The sequence below is a fragment of the Ambystoma mexicanum genome, chromosome 11 (assembly GCF_040938575.1).
Source record: "Ambystoma mexicanum isolate Mex_15411 chromosome 11, UKY_AmexF1_1, whole genome shotgun sequence".
In the NCBI taxonomy this organism is placed as follows: domain Eukaryota; kingdom Metazoa; phylum Chordata; class Amphibia; order Caudata; family Ambystomatidae; genus Ambystoma; species Ambystoma mexicanum.
In genome coordinates this window covers 562,627,696-562,647,412 of record NC_090934.1, presented here as the reverse complement: position 1 = coordinate 562,647,412, position 19,717 = coordinate 562,627,696, and the positions used below count along the sequence as shown (strand labels likewise).

Here is a 19,717-nt window from a genome sequence, read left to right as displayed (position 1 = left end):
CACTTAGGTGTGCGAGGATCTCAGTTATCTAGCGAACAACCTCAAGTACTTAATGGGTATTATAGGCTCCCCTAGCAACCTCAAAGGTAGGATCAAGATTTACTTACCAGTTGTAGTTTTTTCCAACCAATGTAGGATTGAGTAACGGTGGACCCAGTAGTTCTATTAATATGGGCAATGGTAGAGAATTTGGAAGATTCGACACTGATTTCTAAATCTTTCCCTCCATTCTTATTAAGCCTTCCCACTTCTTGGGTTGTGTCAATTCTGATCCATAGGTTATGGTCATGGTCAGGATTACTTTCATGTTATAGAAGGTCATAAGGGGAGTAAGAGAGAATTCACATAATGTTGCTGCATTCAGCATGGAGACTCAGACTCAAGAGACCAGGCGGAGGCGGTAAGTACAAAACAAAAGTCTGTACTTTAAACTTCAGTTGCAGGTTAAGTAAACGTCAGGAACAGATGCATATTAACAGCTCTAGCCCCATGCTGAAGTCCTCCCCAAGAAGTCACTCTTAGAGCTCCCACACACACACGCTCCACATTCCATCAGGCATTCCACAAGCAGCTCCCAGCAGACAACATGCAGGATACCACACACCTCCACCCCTAAAACAAACAAGAACTGACCCAATACTCATCCAAACCAACCACTCAGAACCATACCAAATGAACAATGCACATTAGGATGAGGCACACTCCAAAAGAACAACACTCCCATATGCCCTGGCCTGCCACACCAGTGCCTTGGGACTGCCACACCCAAGCACAAACTTCCCACACAAGGGTAAACCCGCTGCACAAGGCCACACACCAACCTACACTCCCAACCATCCCTACACAACATAACCTCCTTTGAACCTGACCTGACCTGCCACACCAGGTCCTCTGGTCCGCCACCCCTGAGCAGAACCCAGCTTAACAACACAACAAACCTACACCCTGTCATACCACCAAAAACTAGTAAGCATCCCCAGAAAACACCACTAAACATCTTGGGAACCACTCATCTACACCACACACACATGCCCCAAGAAACAGATAAAAGAAGGAAGAAATAGGAAACCCACTCACAACACAGACACACAAACGCTATTGCAAGGAAGCAGTAACATCAGAATCCACACAAACACAGGGGACCAAATCTATGCTCGCGGGCAACCTCACATGTCACCCAAACAAGGTGGTCAATCTCATCTTCAGCCAACAGTTACAATCTATAAAGAATAAACATCACTACAACTACTAGCCGGCTAAACTACTCAACCTACATCTGCCACATCTAACACCTGAGCGGGACACGGAATAACTGCATGCACCAAAGTGCCATACAGCCTCCACATGACAGAACAACTCCCCATGGCAGTAACCTCCATGACACTAAATTACTCCTAGTGTCTCTACTACTACACTACTCCTGCACAACTGTGCTTGAACTAACATTTGCTCCCTGATATTAGCCACTACAAAACTCCCTGCACAGCGGTGCACTAATTTCTACAACGTGACACTAACCACGTAAACTTCCTGCACAAAATGCACTACACCCGGAACACCTCAACCTGGCCAGTGGTTCGCTAGTCCACCAACTCTGCAAATGAAATGCACAACCGCTGTTACCTGGTACCGCCACATAACTACATCAACACCACCCAACACCTACCTGGTGTCAGCAATAACTACTGCAGTAGCCTACAAACACCTACTCTTAACTGGTGTCAACTATACACAACAACAATACTTCACCCATTCACTCCAAAACATACATCTCAACACCACAAACACGTCACAGGCTCCCTACATGCACTTCCAACACATACAATTAGGTTCACCCATAGAACCAGTCCATACCACAAACATGCACTCTACATGGGAATGAAGCTTCCTTTGAAGTAGTGGTGATCAGGTACTACCCCAAACTCCTTCATATAAGCAACATTTCCTAAAAATGTGAAAGTTGTTAACATGTTATAATACATACAGTTTAATATTATCACAATGAAATGAAAATCCATGCTCATGCTGTAAAATATACTCGTCAACACCACATCCAACTGTACGATGTACCAGCTACATCCAACAAGTGCCACATGCACCTGCACACACACACACACACCTCTATCCCACATAGTGCACCAGCTACACCCACACGACCCTCATGAGATATTAAAACTTCACACTCCGCTTCACCACACATAGCACTTTCTTGCACTTCACACAACTGCAAGTTTCTACTTACATTTCTGCATTTCAAAAAACCCTATATATGCTAACAACATGAAATGCACAATTCTAAAATACATCTTCTTTCACTTACACTTTGCTTAATTAGTAAACACTGTATATGACATCATCAGCACACAAACCTATCCGTCAGCTGCCAACAATTGCTGTGGAGTATTTCGGATGCCGAATCTTCTGGTCTGATCCCAGTGAAGCTTATAGACAAACATGTATAAGTCTGATTGGACAGCTCTTGAACTCAGGATCAAGTATGGGTACATAAGACAAAAGTAGTGTGTGTTCACAACACATTGCACAAGCATCTCAGAATGCAGATCGCTCAACTTTAATTAGGTTCCCCAATTGGCAATGATAGCAATATGACGAAACAGATCCAAAAATTGCATCAAATATTGAAGAACAACAGTGAACCACAATCGCCCTCACATGGATTAAATTACTTCACATTCCATCAACAAACGAAGTCCAACTCAATCTGGCAAATGAGTGCATACCTTTGGGTGATAAACCACAAGATGCAACTATTCTCCAAGAAAAAAAAAATTACATGGAAAAATCAAAAGGCTGTGCTGGGTTACATACATTATTTTCCAATACGTCACTCCGCCCTTGAAATCAGTGTTCATAGCATCTGCTGCTGTCTTCCCAATAGCTCTAAGCGCACCCCGATTTGAATGGTAGATTTTATTTTACCCATGTTACTTTCCAAATTGTAAACACTTCCAATCTAGCCAAAAAGCATTCCTAGGGAAAATTAAGGCTGGAAAATCATTCCCATGCACAATCAGGGACTAACAGGCAATCAGGTCCCTGCCCCTTGTTGCCTGTATGGTTGATTGTTTTGATTTGTTCAGTTCAGAGCGCTCACCATCGTATGCCACACAGAGGACCTCTGCTATTGTGTAATCTGATCTAAATCGGCCCCATTTGGTTTTTTGGTTTTTTAAAAATCTCTCATTTATGGTCATTACTGGATAAAAGGAAACTTTGCGTTACAACAAAAATGCCTTTTTTTCGCCAAGAACTCTCATACTCCCCGAAGAATCATTTTATTTGCGAATTCCAAAAGCAAGGTGCAAAACACTCCAACCAAAACATCTAATCGGGAGGCCTTTACAAATCCCTCTAGCATTATTACCCTGGGATGTACATTAGAAAACTATTAAATAAACAGCGCCACCAGGAGATCACAACAAACAACGTTTTTTTTCGTGGAAAACACAATTAAGCGGGGCAAGGGGGGGTTGTACGCACAGTCTTTCCATTCTACTAGGTAATGTAATTTTGACAACTAGAGCATACATTGACCACTAACTGAGCAAGCACTTCAAGTAATCGCTACCACCATCAGCGCAGCCGCAGAGGTAATACATTAATCAATTGTTAGAAAAAAACTAAATGGTAATGAGCCGTGTTTTCTCAGGGGGTGATATGTGGGGTGGGGCTTTAAGGTAGGCTTGGAAGACACCGATTCCCCCGCCCGCTCCATCAACGAGAGCATCTTCAATTCCCTCACACTGTGCAAAGTGAGAGGAAAATACGCATGTTCTTCACCCAAACGGATGTACTCCTTTCCATACGAGCCAGGCGCCAGTCTCAATATTTTACAGGCTTTAAACGAGTGAACACAACAATGTCGTGTTAATCCTGTTTTTTTTTGGTCAGGTTACACAAAAACAATAAGAGCGCCCCCTCAGCCGGGGACTCACCTTGCTGCTGGTCTATGGAAGCCCTCGCGTATCTGATATAACGTCAGACAGTAGGAATCTGAGGAGGCAGGCGATACACCCCCACACGCCTATCGGTGGCACTGGCTCCAGCTGTGAGCAAGGCCGACAGTAGAGCGGACGCCAGACACTGACAAGGCGTTGCTTGCTGCAGTCGCTCCCTCAGCCCCTTCCAGGAGGGAGGGACCACTTCGCTCTGGCCTATCAGCGCACAAGCTTTGGGAAGGGGCGGGGGACTGGCGCCCGAGGACGACGTGATGCAGATGCCACAGCATGTCACATTTAAGTGACATTTCCGATTCTAGACTTAGCTTTTTTTTTTTAATATTCAGTTCATTTTGATTGAAAACGATATCCACGCAACGCACATTAGGCATACTATCCCCAGTGTGACCGGTATGCGACACAAACAACGCTAAGCACTAGCATACACACAATATTCGTTTGATTTATGCTAATTCAATATTTCTTTGCTTGGCTGTAGTGACCTGCCCAAGGGGAAATGTAAATAGTCGGTCAAGTAGACGGCCAAATTAACAAATCAGATCAGAAACGTAAGAGGGGGTGGGAGTAACTAGGTATATTTATCAGAGCTCTCCAATTTCCCCTTGCCATGCCCCGTCGTACAGAGAGCGAGGCTGGGGTTGTGCGGGGAGGAGTCAAACAAACAGCACTTGCAGAAAGGAAAGCGCGCCCCGGGCTCTCTCTCGCTCCCGTTAGACGTGTCTGTTCATTTGGCAGGGGAGTGGGGAGGGGCCCGTTTTCTGGCTATTAAAGCCTGCTGATTTAATCTGCACTAGTTCGCAAGTATGGTGGCCAGTCCCCTCTGCGGTTTACTTTAGTTCAGCATTTTACAGTGTTGCGTGTTGGTCTAGTGGTTGGATGCGAGAGACTCTCTAATAAAAGGGGCTCTGCTGGCACGCAGAAGGCAGTGCAGCAGAGCCCCAGGAAGCTGCAACTCGTGTCTGTGTGGACTTGTGGGTCGGCTCGGCCTGGGTGACCCCTGGCCGAGGCCGACACTTGCTGGGTGCCCCCAGCAGAAAGGAACTACCCAGTGATCCGGGCCGATGAGAGTGATCCCTGGTCCTGGCTCACGGCGTGCCCACCGCCGTTACATCTGTGTCAGGTGTTCCCGACCCCTCTAGAGGCCTGCCCCGGTGACCGGAGAGGGGCCCCCAACATTGGCGACGAAGGCGGTCGGGCACTGTGCACCGGCGGTATTCAGTTCATGCGATGATAGGTTTACAATTGGTATTTTGTCACTATTTACTAGTTCTGGTACCACTGTCTGGTCCTCAATCCAGTGCCTTTGCCAAATTGCAGAGGTCTCTGTCGTGGATTGCCCATTTGGCCCCCTCAATAAAAACCCCGTTGTTGTTCTTGTCCCCTCTCTCCTGAACTCAGACCAGCCAGCCCACTTAATCATGGGTCAGAGCCACTTGATGATCCCGATGTATTCGAGAAAGTTACAAATCTGTTGTTCCTTCGGTAATTCAGACCTACAGTTTGATCTGTATAGAAGGCCTGTTAAGGATAGGGATAGGTTTTTTCCTCCTTATAATTGGCAACATCTTTCTGGAGTTTATATATTTTGTGATCGAGATTGATCTGTTTACATTTTTTATCTCCTCTTCAATATCTTCCAATTGTTTCTTTGCATCTTTGATGGTTTTACTATCCAGAAAAGCTTTTTCCAGATCTGCCAATTTACTTCCTCCTCTGCTGTCTCTATGATCAAAATGATCCAATCCCGAGAACATTTATTTCCAACCCCACTGAAGTTTTTTTGAAAGTTGGGGTTATCTATAAATATCCTCGGGATGTTCCTGACTTGAAGTCCTTTGGGAATAAACCCAGCCTTCATTTACTCCAACATGAATTTACTGTGGAGGTCAGTCCATGTCAGTTTTTTCATTTTCTGTTTAATCTTCTCTATATAATCTTTCTCACCAGCAAACAATGCTGTTGCTATAGCCCCTGTCAGGGGTGCCAGTGTTTCTAATAACTTCTTATAGTGCTCATCCGAGAACCCAAAAATATTCACATTTCTTATTTCTTACAGGTTAAATAAATCACCCACTGTCTATCAATGCCCCTACAGCCACTGGCTGTGTTAACAGTTAAAAAAAATAAGGGGTGCCTGAATTATACCTCTGGTCGTTCAGGTGAAAATTCTGAAAAATATAACACAATAGACCAGTAGATAGAGGATGACAATATACACTTACTTTTTAACATATAATTTTATTACAAGTAATCATAAAAAAACAAATCTGCTCCAGGTATCTCACAATTTACTGCTCACATTCCATTTTCACATCAAACATTCATACTCATTCTCCCCTCATAGCAACACAGCTTTCTTAAATTTACAAACTTGATAGTGAAACACTTTTCCCTATACACAGTGGTATTTTCACAAAATATAGCTCCCTTCCTTTAATACAGGTGATCCTATCTGTATATTAACATTCCAACAGATTTTAGTCGACACGTGTTTCGATTGTCAAAAGCAGAACATCACAAATCGTGTCCTTTTGTTGATGCTACCTTCATCAGGACAAGAACGCAATATTAAATGTGTCTTGCTTCATATACACCGTTACATCACAGGGAGAAGGTAGTTACAGGAGTTAGGTTACAGGCAGGAACAAACAAAACAAAATATGTTTTAGTTGCTTCCGTAATTACATTTAATTGTATTTTGATATAGGTATGTATGATTCTGTAGGTGAAAGAGCAAATTTCAAGGTTAATACAATTTAAAAATGTTGTTTTTCAGCTTGGTCTGGTGGTCGCCAAATCCAATTTGACAGTTTCAAGGACAATCCACAAAACAAGTGTATATAACAAAGGTTTTTTAAACAAAAATAATTTATTTAGGACTTACTCCACTGGTATTACATTATCAAGTTGTAATTGATATATTCTGTATGTGTACTATCAATGAAGCATGTTTATTTTCTCTTAAATTAGAAACCTAGGACGAAGAGGAGCATGAAGACTGAGACAACTAGACTAACCAATGATGTCGGTTGCCAAACAGACTTGACCTGGGAGCAGCTGCATGTTGAGGCTGAGCATGGTTCACGCAAGATTCAGTGTTGTGATGCAGCAGCCCAGTGGAAGGAATTTAAATTAAATGTCAGCAGTGACCCATGGAAAGTACGCCTGGATCATTGTTACACCACACAACGTCAAACAGAAGAGACAGACAACATAGCAGATGTTTCTGAATTGCTTGCAGAGCCGCCCACACAATCAAGGTATCACTACATAATATCCCCAACAAAAATATCGCCGTAGATATGGCCGTTTGGTTCGCCATAGGCGAGATTTTTGTTGGGGATATTATGTGGGAGCGGGGGTTGTGGGGGTGTCCCCCGCATGGTCCATGTGTGAATTTTGCCAGAAAAATATGGCAATATTTTTGCATCGCAATATTTCTGCGGCGGAATTAACACATGGAACCCACAATAAACACTCTATAAACAAATTATTTGAAAATGTTACCTGTTTCCCCAATACATGTGGACATAGCAGAAGTATCACACACAGAAATAACTGAAGCATCTTCGCCACTAATTGACGACTGTGCTTGTGATGTGGACTGCACTTATCCACCTCATTGGAATCGCAATCCACTGTACCTCTAGACGATTGGCTATTAAAGGCACCAAAATACATTGTATTGAAATGGCTGCCTGATCAAGATCATGAAAATGGTTAAATGCAATCATAAACTGCCTCTGAGTATTTGTGGGGAGCCATTGGTGGAGTTTACTCATTTAGTTAAAGGCACCCACATGCAGATCAAGGGTAGCTGTGTACACCACCATAACTCATTTTCATGGTCTGCTCAACCTATACTTGGAGAAGTGCCTGCTGTAAATTTACTTTGTTCATCTGCATTGTTGTTTTGCAGATCAACATTCAGTACACTTTAAATTTTTTCTAACGTTGTGGGACTCCAGTTCCTTTCAAAAACCCAATACTACAAATGTCAGAAGAATTTCTTGTTCCCACCGTTATTAGCCAGGAATGAACACTCGAACAGTTGGCAATCGACAATGCTCTCGCTGGCAATAGGCTCTGGCTTGATGGTGATGGACAGTGCGACAGTCCTGTTTGTTTCTGCTAAATACTGCACTTACCACTTCCAAGACATGCAAACCAAAAGAATAGTGAGTTTGGTGGTTGTGCAAGTAACTGAATGTATATCTTCTGTTGCCATGGAAAAATTTGGTTTCATCAAATCCATTCAACTTCTGCAATCGAGAGGACTGCACATAGACCTGATTGCCGCTGACGGGCAAGTTTCAATTGCCAAGGCCATGCAAGAGCAGTTCCCAGACAAAGCATCAATATGATGTATGGCACGTTGGAAAATCCATTTTGAAAAAAATTACAGCTGGTGGAAAAAAAAGGCCACAAAAAACATTTTAAATTGGTCACAGCCTATAAGCAACCATTTTTGGTGGAGCTCAAAAACTTGTCAAGGATCTGTTGATATTCTACTTGAAAAATGGCATTCAGTGATGCACCATTGTTCTAACGTACACTCTTAGCAAGAAAACAAACATTTCCATGAATGTACACATGGACCATTGAGCAAGGAGGAGAAGCGTAAGAAAAGGTGGTTGGTTCAAGGCTCCCTGCCTCAAACAGCACTTCAGAAGATTGTTTGCGACAAAACACTTTCAAAACATATGAGGGGACTCACCCAATTCTGCCACACTGGAGATTTAGAGATGTTCCACAATATGTGCTTAAAGTACAGGCCTAAAAGGTTACATTTCCGCATAGACGGTATGGAGACCAGGACAAGACTGGCTGTACTTGCACACAATTCGAACATTGGAAGGGAACAAGCAAAAACTGCAGGAATACCTCGTTACAACAAGAAGTATACCAAAAGAAGCAAACAGTGGATGGCAAAGCCAATCTATAAGCAGATGGATTTTGAATTTGTGAAAGATCTGATATTGAATGTGCTAGCCATGCAAACGCGTAGAATTGAACCAGATTTTGTTTCTAGGGGCCCAGGCTGTGCCGCGTAACATTGCAAAAAAGGTTTGCCCTCACAAACTTGAACTTGTGTAAAGGCGAACTTCAAGATTTAAATGATGTGTGGCTCTCTTTACAATGTTTAACAAAGGCAGTTTCAAGCTTCCGCACAATGCCTGCAAGCAGTTTTCATTGTACAAAAAATGAAATATTTAGTGACTTGAGATGTAATCGATAAAAAAAATGCTTTTTATTTAATTACTGTTGTAAAGTAAATGATTTTTCTTTTCAACAACAAATGCCGGTATGATAATTTCAAGTGTTTCACTGGAATGTACTCTGTTTCAATGCCAGCAAGACTGAGATCCTTTCAATTAGGACTGTTGTTCAATCTTTCTTCATTTCACTCTGGCCACCCTCCCTGGGCTCTCCTCTCTCCCCTTAAGCCAGAAACCTTGGCGTCATGTTCGACTCCACCCTCTTCTTGTCTCCTCTCCTCACATCACAGATTTCTCTAAGAAGTCCCACACCAGCTACACCTCCTCACAAGTATTCTCCCTTTTCCCACTTTCCTCCAGAAGCTAATTTTTTCCAGAGCCCCAGTTCTCTTTAGGATGGACTATTGCAACAGCCTCTTTCTAAATCTTCCTGCCTCTGCTCTTTGCCCTCTGCAACTTATCCAGAACAGGGCTGCAAGACTTGTCCTTGGCCTCAAGCCAAGGGATCGTATGTCCACAGCCTGAATTCTCTCCAATGGCTCCCAGTGGCTGCAAGGATCAAGTTCAAGACCCTCTGCATTGTCCACAAGGCTTTCTGGGGCCGGGGACGACACTACAACCAGCTCTCTCTTCGTAAGCACTTTCCTTCTCGTGTCCGCTGCTCATCCACCTCCAACTCTCTGAGAGTCAGACACTTCTCCACGCAGAGAGTGGGGGGTAGATCTCTCTCTCCTCGGCTGGTGCCTCCCGCTGGAACAGCCACCCTGCCTCTCTCAAACTTGAGCAGGACCACCTCAGGTTTTGGAAGCAACTGAAGACCTTCCTTTACGCTTCTGCTCTCTCACTTTCTCTCCCCTGCTGATGTTCTTGTTCTGCTGCGCTTACTTGTTACCTGGCCACCCTCTGAACCTATTACCATGATCAGTGCAGCAGAATGAGGGGGAACCCCACATGGAGCTCAAGGGCACAGGCCATTATGTTTGGGAGCAGACCACAGGGTACCAAAGGGGGAATAGGAAGAAAGGCGACCATAGGCACATCACCCCCTTCCCCCCCTGTTCTCTCCTGAGGCAGGACTCACAGGAAGAGCCTGACATGGAGGAGACTCAGGGCACAACAAAAGGTGCTATAAGTCAGGTTGTGCTTACATCAAAACCCCCAGTGTCTCGCCCTCTGCCCTCTCTTCAAAGGGGGACAGAATACTCTAACCATAAGAGGAGGGAAAGGCAGGAAGCCACACACATAGGTGAGAAGTGGCTGTCTGCACATGCCAGCCATTTGGGGGGGGGGCAGTAACAATATGCTGGCATGGTCCCAGGCCATATATGCCCTATATAGGCAGAGCTGCTGGAGCAGACCTGCAGAAAGAACACTCTGACCTGTGTATCTACACTCTGCGTTCACAAACCCAGCTTCTCGTTTGCCCGGAAACCACCCACCCATGGAAAAGGTACATTTGGGCAAGCACAGGACAACAGGCATTGTCTGGAAGTCGTGGAAAATAAAGAGCAGGAAAGGTGGCATGGGCCTGGAAGGAAACTGCCATTAGCCACAGAAGTGCTCGCCAGCCAATTTACAGGCCCCAAATACACAGCCGCTGGGGACAACCTGTGAGCAAAGAGAGGCAACTTTAATTTCCTGACCCAAGTGCCCAAAAGTACAGAACTAAGAAAATCTTGCATACCTGTTGTTGGGGACTACCCATAATACTAAGTTATGTTTTTAGAAGTATGTTTAATAAAAAGTCACAGCCTTTTTATTGCCAACGCAAAACACGTTTCTGCATATTGGGTTATGTATTTACTGTATAGAATCCATGCCCCATAGAGTTAGCGGTTCCACTGCTTATTGGGACCAGACTCCCTCATGACCAGTAGCCCCATGCACTGCCTCTGGGCCTACGGCGCAATATGGACTGTATCTGCAATCTCCAAAGTCCCCTTCCTACTTTCACTTACTTAGAGCTGGCCACCCAGGTGGCACTTACTCGAGCTTGCTTATTGCACTCTCCCCTTCCCTCCCCCTGGCAGTTCTCCTCTCCATCCCCATTACACAATCTAAATAACACAAGGCCTAGTAAAATGGTTTGTTCTGTTCCCCTTTGTCTTTCCCTTCCTGGTCTTGTCGCGCCTAGAAACACCTGTGTACAGCATTTAAATAACGGTTGAAGGAATATGTATTGCCAATGTACATTATGAACAAGCACCTGTGGCCTTTGCACATTTACATCTTTACTGTGGAGGCCCACATGTGGATTACAACCAGGCGCACCTGCATCAATGCAGGAATCAATATGGTTGCTGAAATAGATCTACACAGAAGCTAGTAAGCCTCTACTGACATCTGCCTCCTTGAAAACTTTAATCTCAACGTCCTCGAATTCAACGAGATGTGGTTCGATGCCAGCTTTGCCACTGCTTTTGTCTCCCTCCTCAATGATGTCTACAAGATCCTCACCAGGAGTAGGCCTGATCGCCCCTGAGTTGGTCCCTACCTCTCTCATACCCACCCAGTGCTATTCCTCCTTTGAAAGTCTTGTCTGCAAGATGGGTGTCTCTCTGACTCTCTCACCCGTGCCACTATGTGCATAGCCCCTGGCCCTGTGTCTGTCTCCCTTTCTGAATGGGATGACGTCACATCCTCTCCCGTGACTTCTGCCTGCAAACTACTCCTTGTTGACTTCAACATACACCTCGAATGCACTGTTTGTGCCTGTACACTCTTCCATGATCCCTGTACCTCTGTCTCCCTCACTATTATCCCTTCAGGCCCCAGCCATTTTGCCGGACAAACTCTGATGCCTCTGTGGTTTCTTCAAGGATCAAATTCAAGACCCTTTGCATCATCCACAAGGCTGTCTGGGGTGTAGGAACACACTACCTGCAGCTCTCCCTCGTAAACTACTCTCCTTCACGAAAACTTTGATCCTCTCACTCCAACTCTCTGCTGGGCAAAGGTTTCTCTAAGCAGAGAGCTGGGGGCAGATCATTATTGACGTATAGGGTAATACGTACCTGTGTGCACCACGCCTCAGGTCATCTTTGAAAAAAAAAATGTAGTGGGAACAGTTGCATCGATACAGTTAAAATGGGAATAAATATTACCATATGTGGTTCACTTGAAATATTTTGTTGTTTTCAGTACACTGCTCACCACTAATACTGTTCATTTTTGTGGCATGTGTTACCAAAAACAAAGCTGAATCGGGCACGCTGTGAAGGCTAGATGAAGGGTCCCATTTTTATGTGTCCTTGAATCCATCGGACTAAGAATTTGTTTGAAGGTCCAAATGTGTCAAAAATCCACAAAGAAATTATATATTCACTATATTGAAAGCTTACGCCGGAAAGTAAAGTTTTCAGAAAACTATCTTTCGAAGCGGTTGGTCCTCCATCACATCAGAAGAATGGAATCTCAAAACACAATGTAAGCAACATTTTAAAGTGTGGATGGAAAGTGTGCTGTGTGCTACATGATAAACGTTGTGACAGATGAATGTTCAATTTGATGCAAAGAAACGTGTGCGTGTTAATTGTAACTTAAATTTATAGCCAACACAAGAATCTACTGTGTATATTCAATTTTATATTAGAAACGTGCAGATGTGAAAGTGTTACATGTATTTCAATTTTAAAGCACTAATTTCTTCTCTGTAATGGAGCGGCATGTGCATGGATTACTCGTTGGTCATGGAACATAACTTTCTGTGAAGAACGGAAAGACTTGGATTCATCGATTGATGATCAGATTGGGCATTAGAAGATCACCGTTCGCGGTTACACCAAAAATGAGAACGATGCAAAGTTCGCTAGCTATGAACTGTGTTCGAGAATGTCAACGTATGCATGGACTATTTTCATCATTGTGTCAAAATGAAAACCACCTGTTACACTCCCAACAATTGCTGCTTTCTTCAAAATAAAATGTTTCTATCAGTTTTGTAAAAAGAAACAAAGGTTTCGCATGTATTGTGGATGTGTGTGTTTAAGTTCCTGGTTCTGTGTTAGATAACGTTATGACGTTGTTGATGACAGGGTACGTTTGGCTACGCTGTCCACTAACGTCATTGAAATAGGTGGAGCTCATTCTGAGCGTCCAGTGATGTCAGCGTTAGGGGCAGACGAACTTAGGTCGATATATCAACGGATAAGAATAGCACAAGATGGCGGTATACAAGCCGTCGTTTTCACATGTGTTAAAGTGAGAAAAACTAGGGTAAGTTGAATTGGAAATTTATTTAAGAATGATCGATGTATGCTCTTAAATACATGCCCGATCCATTAGGCCAGTAACATTTCTGACTGAACTATCCCTTTAACGATCTTATGGAAATAAAAATTCAGAGCTTCTTGGCAGCCATGAATGTACTTGCCCTGACTCAGCTAGTGAGTGATCCCACACACAAGCTAGGCAACATTTTGGACCTCATATTTGCCCCTGCCTGTGAAGCTGTAGTGTTTCCAGTGCTTCCAGTAACCAATTCGGATCATTTAATTGTCCCATTCTCCTGGGAACCCTCATCTATTAAGTCTCCTGCCCGACCACAGCCCATCCTTGGGTGTGACTGGAGATTGGTGCCATAGATGAGATTATCAGGCGAATTGGAGTCCGTCTTACTGACTCCTCTTCCCTGGATCTTGAAGTTCTTCTTGCCGCTTTCAAACATTCTAAACCACAAGCCTGGTTATCCGAGCCATGGTATTCTGATGAATTGCACGCCCTTCGCCTAGTGGCAGGCTAATTTAGTGCAAATGGCGTCTTACCTATAACCGGGCTGCTAAATCGGTTTTCCAGCAAGCCTCTTCGGTATATCACAGTTATTTTTGCCACCAGATGGGCCTATTTCCCATCTCATATTGCAGCATCTATGAATCGCTCTAAAGACCTATTTAAGGTTGTTCGCTCCTTATCGTCTGTTCCACCTGAAGCTGTGGCTGCCTCACAGGATCTCTGTGTCATTCGTTGTCCCACTTTTTTCTGGAGAAGATCAATAACATTTGCGTAGGCATTCTACCGGTTTTGGATCCGCCTCAGGCCAACATCAGGCTATGGTCAGAATTCCCTGCGTTGACGGCTGAGAATATCACGGCTGCCATCTTGAAATTAAAATCGGCATCCCCTAGGTACTCCACCCTGCTGGGCATCCTTAAAGAGATTCTTTCTCACATTGCTCCTTCTTTACTGGGGGCCACTAACAGACCCTTTCAAACAGGTCAGATTCCTGCTCCTCTTAAGCATGCTAGGTGATCCCGCTCTTTTTTTTGTTGTTAAACCTTTATTTATTAACTCATTGTCACATATATTTCAGTACATGATGTTTGCTCATGTTCTCTTTAAAATAAGTTCTCAAATTTCACAGTCAATACAAATTAAGAGGCCCTTAATCAGAGTGTCATCAGTGACAATGGGCCTCATTACAATGTTGCCGGTCCGGAAACAAGGGTGCTGGTAAGCTCACCAGCACCCTTGTTTCCGGACCAGCAAACTATGTGTTTGCCTGCCGTGGTCGATGTGCCCCACAGGTCTGACCCTGCCGGGCGCAGCAGTCACAGTAGGCAAACCCTTCACGGAAGCACCGGAACCGTTAGCACCGGTGCCAGTGCTTCCGTGTCCCCACTCCCACAGAGTCCCATGACTCTATGGGAATCGGGACTTACAATTTACCTGCGCCTGAGTTCCTGGGTCGCTGTACTAATGAGCGGGTGGCAACGGGAAGTCAGGCGCCAGTAAATTATTACAGGTCCGATGGCAACCCACCAGTAGCACTGTCAGAGTTATCACAGGACCTGTAATGAGGCCCAATGAGTCAATTTTACATAGTAGAAACCAAACAAAAAGAAAAGTAGAACAACAATAATAATAGTGATAGTAATAATATCCCCTTCCCTAGCCCCTCCCTCCCCTAGCTCAACAAGTATGGCGTGGTTACAGATCTCAGGGATCAGAAATACCTATTACAGCGCGCTATTCCTGTGCGATACTCCCATTTCCGTCTATAGTACATTTACATTTTTAAGCAAGGTCAGCTTGTAGAAGTGTTACTCCTTATCTTTAACATAATTGTGAAAAGGAAGCCAAATTTCAGAGACTTTTGGTATGTCCCGGCTCTCAGTGCACACACCTTAATCCATGGCCAGTACACCCCAGATTTTAAACACACCACCAGGCCAGGCCAGGTCCATCTACTGTTTTCCAGGCCTGGCCAGGGTCATTCGGGCCACAGTCAGTAGGTGCGTGATGAGAGTGGCAGTGGCCCCACCCGCAGCATATACCTCCTCCGCCTCTGCCCCCAGCAAGATCACTACTGAGGAGTCAGGTAATTGTTCCCCTGTGATCTCCTTTATATGACCCAGGTTCTCCTTCCAATACATTTTTAACTTTAGGGCATGACCTCCACATATGACCTAGGTCTCCCATTTCCCCCACACTGCCTCCAAAATAGGGGGGGACATTTTGCGTTTATCCCATGCACGCGTTGAGGGGTCAGATACCATCTATAGCAGATTTTATATGCCGATTCCTTAATGGGCGTGCATTACGATGCCTTGTGAGCCCTTCTCTGAACTTGACCCCATTCTTCATCCGAAATAGGAACACCAAAATCCTTTTCCCATCTAGCCATATAGGAGAGCTTGTCTCCAGCTTGTCCATTATACAATAATCTATATGGTCTTGAGATTCCTTTAGCTGCCAGCCCCTCTCGTAGAGTTAATTTGAGTCCCAGTGGTGCCCTTGTGCCCGCTTCTCTTACCTCCATTTGAGAGATCCAATGCCTGATTTGTATATATTTATACTGTTCTCCATCTCCTATGTGAAATTTCTGCTTGCATTCCTCGAAAAGTAGTGAGTTCCCACTGTGAAAGAAATCCCCCAACTTCAAGTTCGCCCGGCCTTCCCATCCCTCCCAATAAGCTGTGTTTCATCCTAGGTTAAAGTCAGCATTGTAGCCCATTGGACTATAAAGCCCTAAATCCGGGGCTGTTTTTTTCCATTTTCATGCCTGGTCCAAGCCACGAAGTGATGCTTTTGTTGCCTCTAGTAAATGGCCACCCGCTCGGCGAGCTCCAATTCTCATGGAATGCAGTGCCCTCAGTGGGATGTCTGTAACTTCCTGTTCAATTTTATGCCAGCCCTTACTTCGTATTCTGGATTCTGAGTACCTCAACATGGGTGCTATTTGGGCTGCTAGTATGTACAGGTTCACATCTGGGACTCCCAATCCCCCCATCCATGTCGAGCGGAGTAGGACTGTCCTATGAATCCTTCGTTTTTTCTTATGCCATATGTAGGAGATCATTTCTGCCTGTAGGATCTTAATCATTCGAGCTGGCATCTCAATAGGGAGAGAGCTCACCACATACAGTAGTCGAGGTACTGTCGTAATTTTAGCAGCCGCTAACTGGGCGAACCATGAGAGTGCCTGTATATCCCACCTATGGACGTCCTCAAACAAGTGTTTCCACAGGGGAGGTATGTTTGCCCCATAAAGACCCCCATATCCTCTTGTTTAGGTTATACCCAAATACTCTATGCCCTTGTCTTCCCATTTCAGTGGATAGCCTTTGCTGAATTCCAATATTTCATTTGGGTCATCAGTTATGTTAAGGGCTTTAGACTTAGTGTAGTTACTAGTGAACCCTGAGACTGCTGCAAATTCCCATAGTCTTTCCATCACTCTCGGCAGCGTATGTTTCATGCCCTTCAGGAATATTAACACATCATCATGTATATGGCTATTTTGTGTGTTCCATCTGTGCTCTCTACTCTCAGGATCCCATGATCTTGTCTGATTATGGCTGCCAGTGGTTCCATGGCCATAGCGAATATTAATGGTGATAACGGGCATGCCTGGCGTTTACCTCTCAGGATCTTGACCTGTGCCGTAAATTGTAGATTTTTTTTTATTTTTTTATTATTATTCGTATATAATGGCATTAACAATTTTTACAAAAAGGTGATGTTGGTCAACTAACAAGAGCCACACGAAGAGCGACAGAAGAAGACAGAAAAGTGCAGCAGTCCCACAGTTGAGAACCAAACCGCCTGGTTTCCTCCTCTTCCCTGTTAGGGTGTCGATTCCAGGTCGGGGGCCTCGTCGTCGGTCAGCGTCGGGACTTTAGAGGCAATTGCTTCTAATGCACATTCCAAAATTTTCACGGTCGCTATCGTCCATTTAGTTTTATCCCCTGACATCAGCCTATTCCACCATGTTGTATCTGCATCTTCTAGTGTTCTAGAAAGATCTATAGATAGGGTAGTCAGGTATGTGGCTCTTGTTTTACTTAACTCTGGGCAATATAACAGCAGATTTTACATCGATTCAATCTCATTTATCTGTTTGCAGAGTCGGCAGGATTTCTCGTTCGTTTGTCTTCGCCTGTACATTAACCAGGAATCTCGCTGAGGGCGATTGAAAATTAGCAGGTACCATCCACGTGAATGCCAGGCCGCATCCAAAAGCTATTAGAACGCGCCCTAGAAACCCACAATCTAGACAATCAAAGACTTGCCTCGCATCCAGGGCAGGTATAGAGATTTATTGTCCTGTTTTAGTTCCCAAGTCTATTATGTCTATCGCCTTTTGTATATTATCTTGCGTGTGTCTCCCTATTATAAATCCTGCTTGATCCTCATGAATTATCACCGGTAGGACTCATGCTAATATCCCTGCTAGAACCCTGGCATAGATTTTAGTATCACTATTCAGTAAGGAGATTGATTGATTGTTTATTTTTTTATGCGCTTATACACAAGTGTTTCAAAGCGCAACCATGCATGGGAGGGGAGGACAAAAGGAAGACAAGACAAATGATCTTACTAGGCGTGGTACATTCAGATTGTGCAGGTGCACAGTACAGGAAGTGCGAGAGGAGGGGGGAACAGGGACCAAGTGCATCTCAGTCCTGTCAGAACATGGGTTATGTGCAGAGAGATACCACTCTCATGGGTGGTAACCGTAGTGCAGTAGTGCTGAGACAAGTGCCAGGCTTGGAGGTAAGTGCAGGAGACTGGCAAGGAAAACTTGTTACCTGTGAGGCTCTGAAGGTAAACCAGGCAGCCAGTCAGCAAAACTGAGCAGAAGTAGAGGAGACAGAGCAGAAAGTGGTGGTTAGCAGGGGAGAGGGAAAGAGAAGGAGGAGGCAAACAGGAAAGTCTTCAGGAGTTTCTTGAACTTAAGGAGATCCGGCTCGAGACAGAGAGGCAGGGAGGCTGCTCCAGAGGGAGACACCTGCAGAGGATAAATATCTCCCTCCAAGTGTTTGGGGAAGTGGCTCACCCGCAGAAAGTTGGAGGAAGAAGAGCGGAGGGCTCTGGTAGGAGCGTATTTAGGAAGAGAGTGTTGCAGATAGAGTGGGCCCCAGCCCCAGAAAGCCTTGTGGACAATGCAAAGGGTCTTGAACTTAATCCTTGCAGCCACAGGGAGCCAGTGAAGGGATTTCAGCGCCGGAGAGATGCAGTCCCGGGGCTTGAGGCCAAGGATAAGTATTGTGGTTCTGTTCTGGATAAGTTGAAGAGGATGGAAAGTAGAAGAAGGAAGATTGAGAAAGAGGCTGTTGCAGTAGTCCAGCCTAGAGAGAAACAGGGCTCTGGAGTCAGTGAGCCTCTGGGGGAAAGTGAGAAAAGCTAGAATACCTCTGAGAAGGTGCAGTTGGTAGTGGGACTTTTTAGAGATGTCCACAATGTGTGACGAGAAAGAGAGAGTGGAGTCGAAGATGACCCCCAGATGTTTTGCCTCGTTGGTAAATTGAGGGGCATGGACAAGGGAGGCCAGCCAGAGAGAGGGAAGGCGGGAGCAGGGGTCCCGATGAGGACCATCTCTGTCTTATTGGCATTGAGGCAGAGGTCGTTTGCAGCACACGACGATTGAATTGCGGTCAGTCACGTATGAGTGAGGAAGAGGCCGAGGGTAGCCTGAAGAATAGCTGCGTGTCATACGCGTAACACTGAAAGTTGGAGGTAAAGTGGCTATCCTACGGGCCCGGTGGGGCATGTAGCCATTGAAAAACCAGGGGGAATAGGTTAGATCCCTGGGGGATACCACAAGTAGAGAGAGTGAAAGGGGAGAGAAAGGACCCCAGCTCCACTTTGTATAAGCGGTCAGAGAGAAAGGAGGTTAGCCACCCCAGGGCCTGATCAGTGATGCCCAGGGTATCACGGAGACATGCGATCAGAGTGTTGTACTTTACAGTATCAAAGACAGGAGAGGCTTAGTAGGATGAGGACAGGAGAGTTAGAATCAAGATTTGAGAGCAGACCTTCACAGGTGTTCAGAAGAGCAGTTTCCGTGCCTTTGGATACTCTAAAGCCAGACTGGTGGTCATGGAGACAACCAACAGATTCAGTTGGAGGGTAAGCTGAGAGACATCCAACTTCTCCAGGAGTTTGCTCAGGAAAGGAGTGATAGAGAACGGGCGATAGTTTGCCGGAATGGATGGGTCACCAGAAGGTTTTCTGAGGAGAGGGTGCACAAGGGAGTGCATAAGAGCAGTGGGGAAAACTCCACTGGCAAAGGAGAGG

General features: G+C 45.0%; 1 protein-coding gene across 2 annotated transcripts in view; it reads right to left on the bottom strand.

The window, feature by feature from the left end:
• CD59 (CD59 molecule (CD59 blood group)) overlaps positions 1 to 4,228 on the bottom strand; it is a 231,221-nt gene extending 226,993 nt beyond the window's left edge. Inside the window, exon 1 of one of the 2 annotated variants that reach the window (XM_069623400.1) lies at positions 3,957 to 4,228. The gene's annotated coding sequence lies outside the window, so the exon portion shown is untranslated. The remainder of the gene's footprint in view (positions 1 to 3,956) is intronic. The other variant, XM_069623401.1, reaches the window with a different exon arrangement.
• Between the last annotated feature and the right edge of the window lie 15,489 nt (positions 4,229 to 19,717).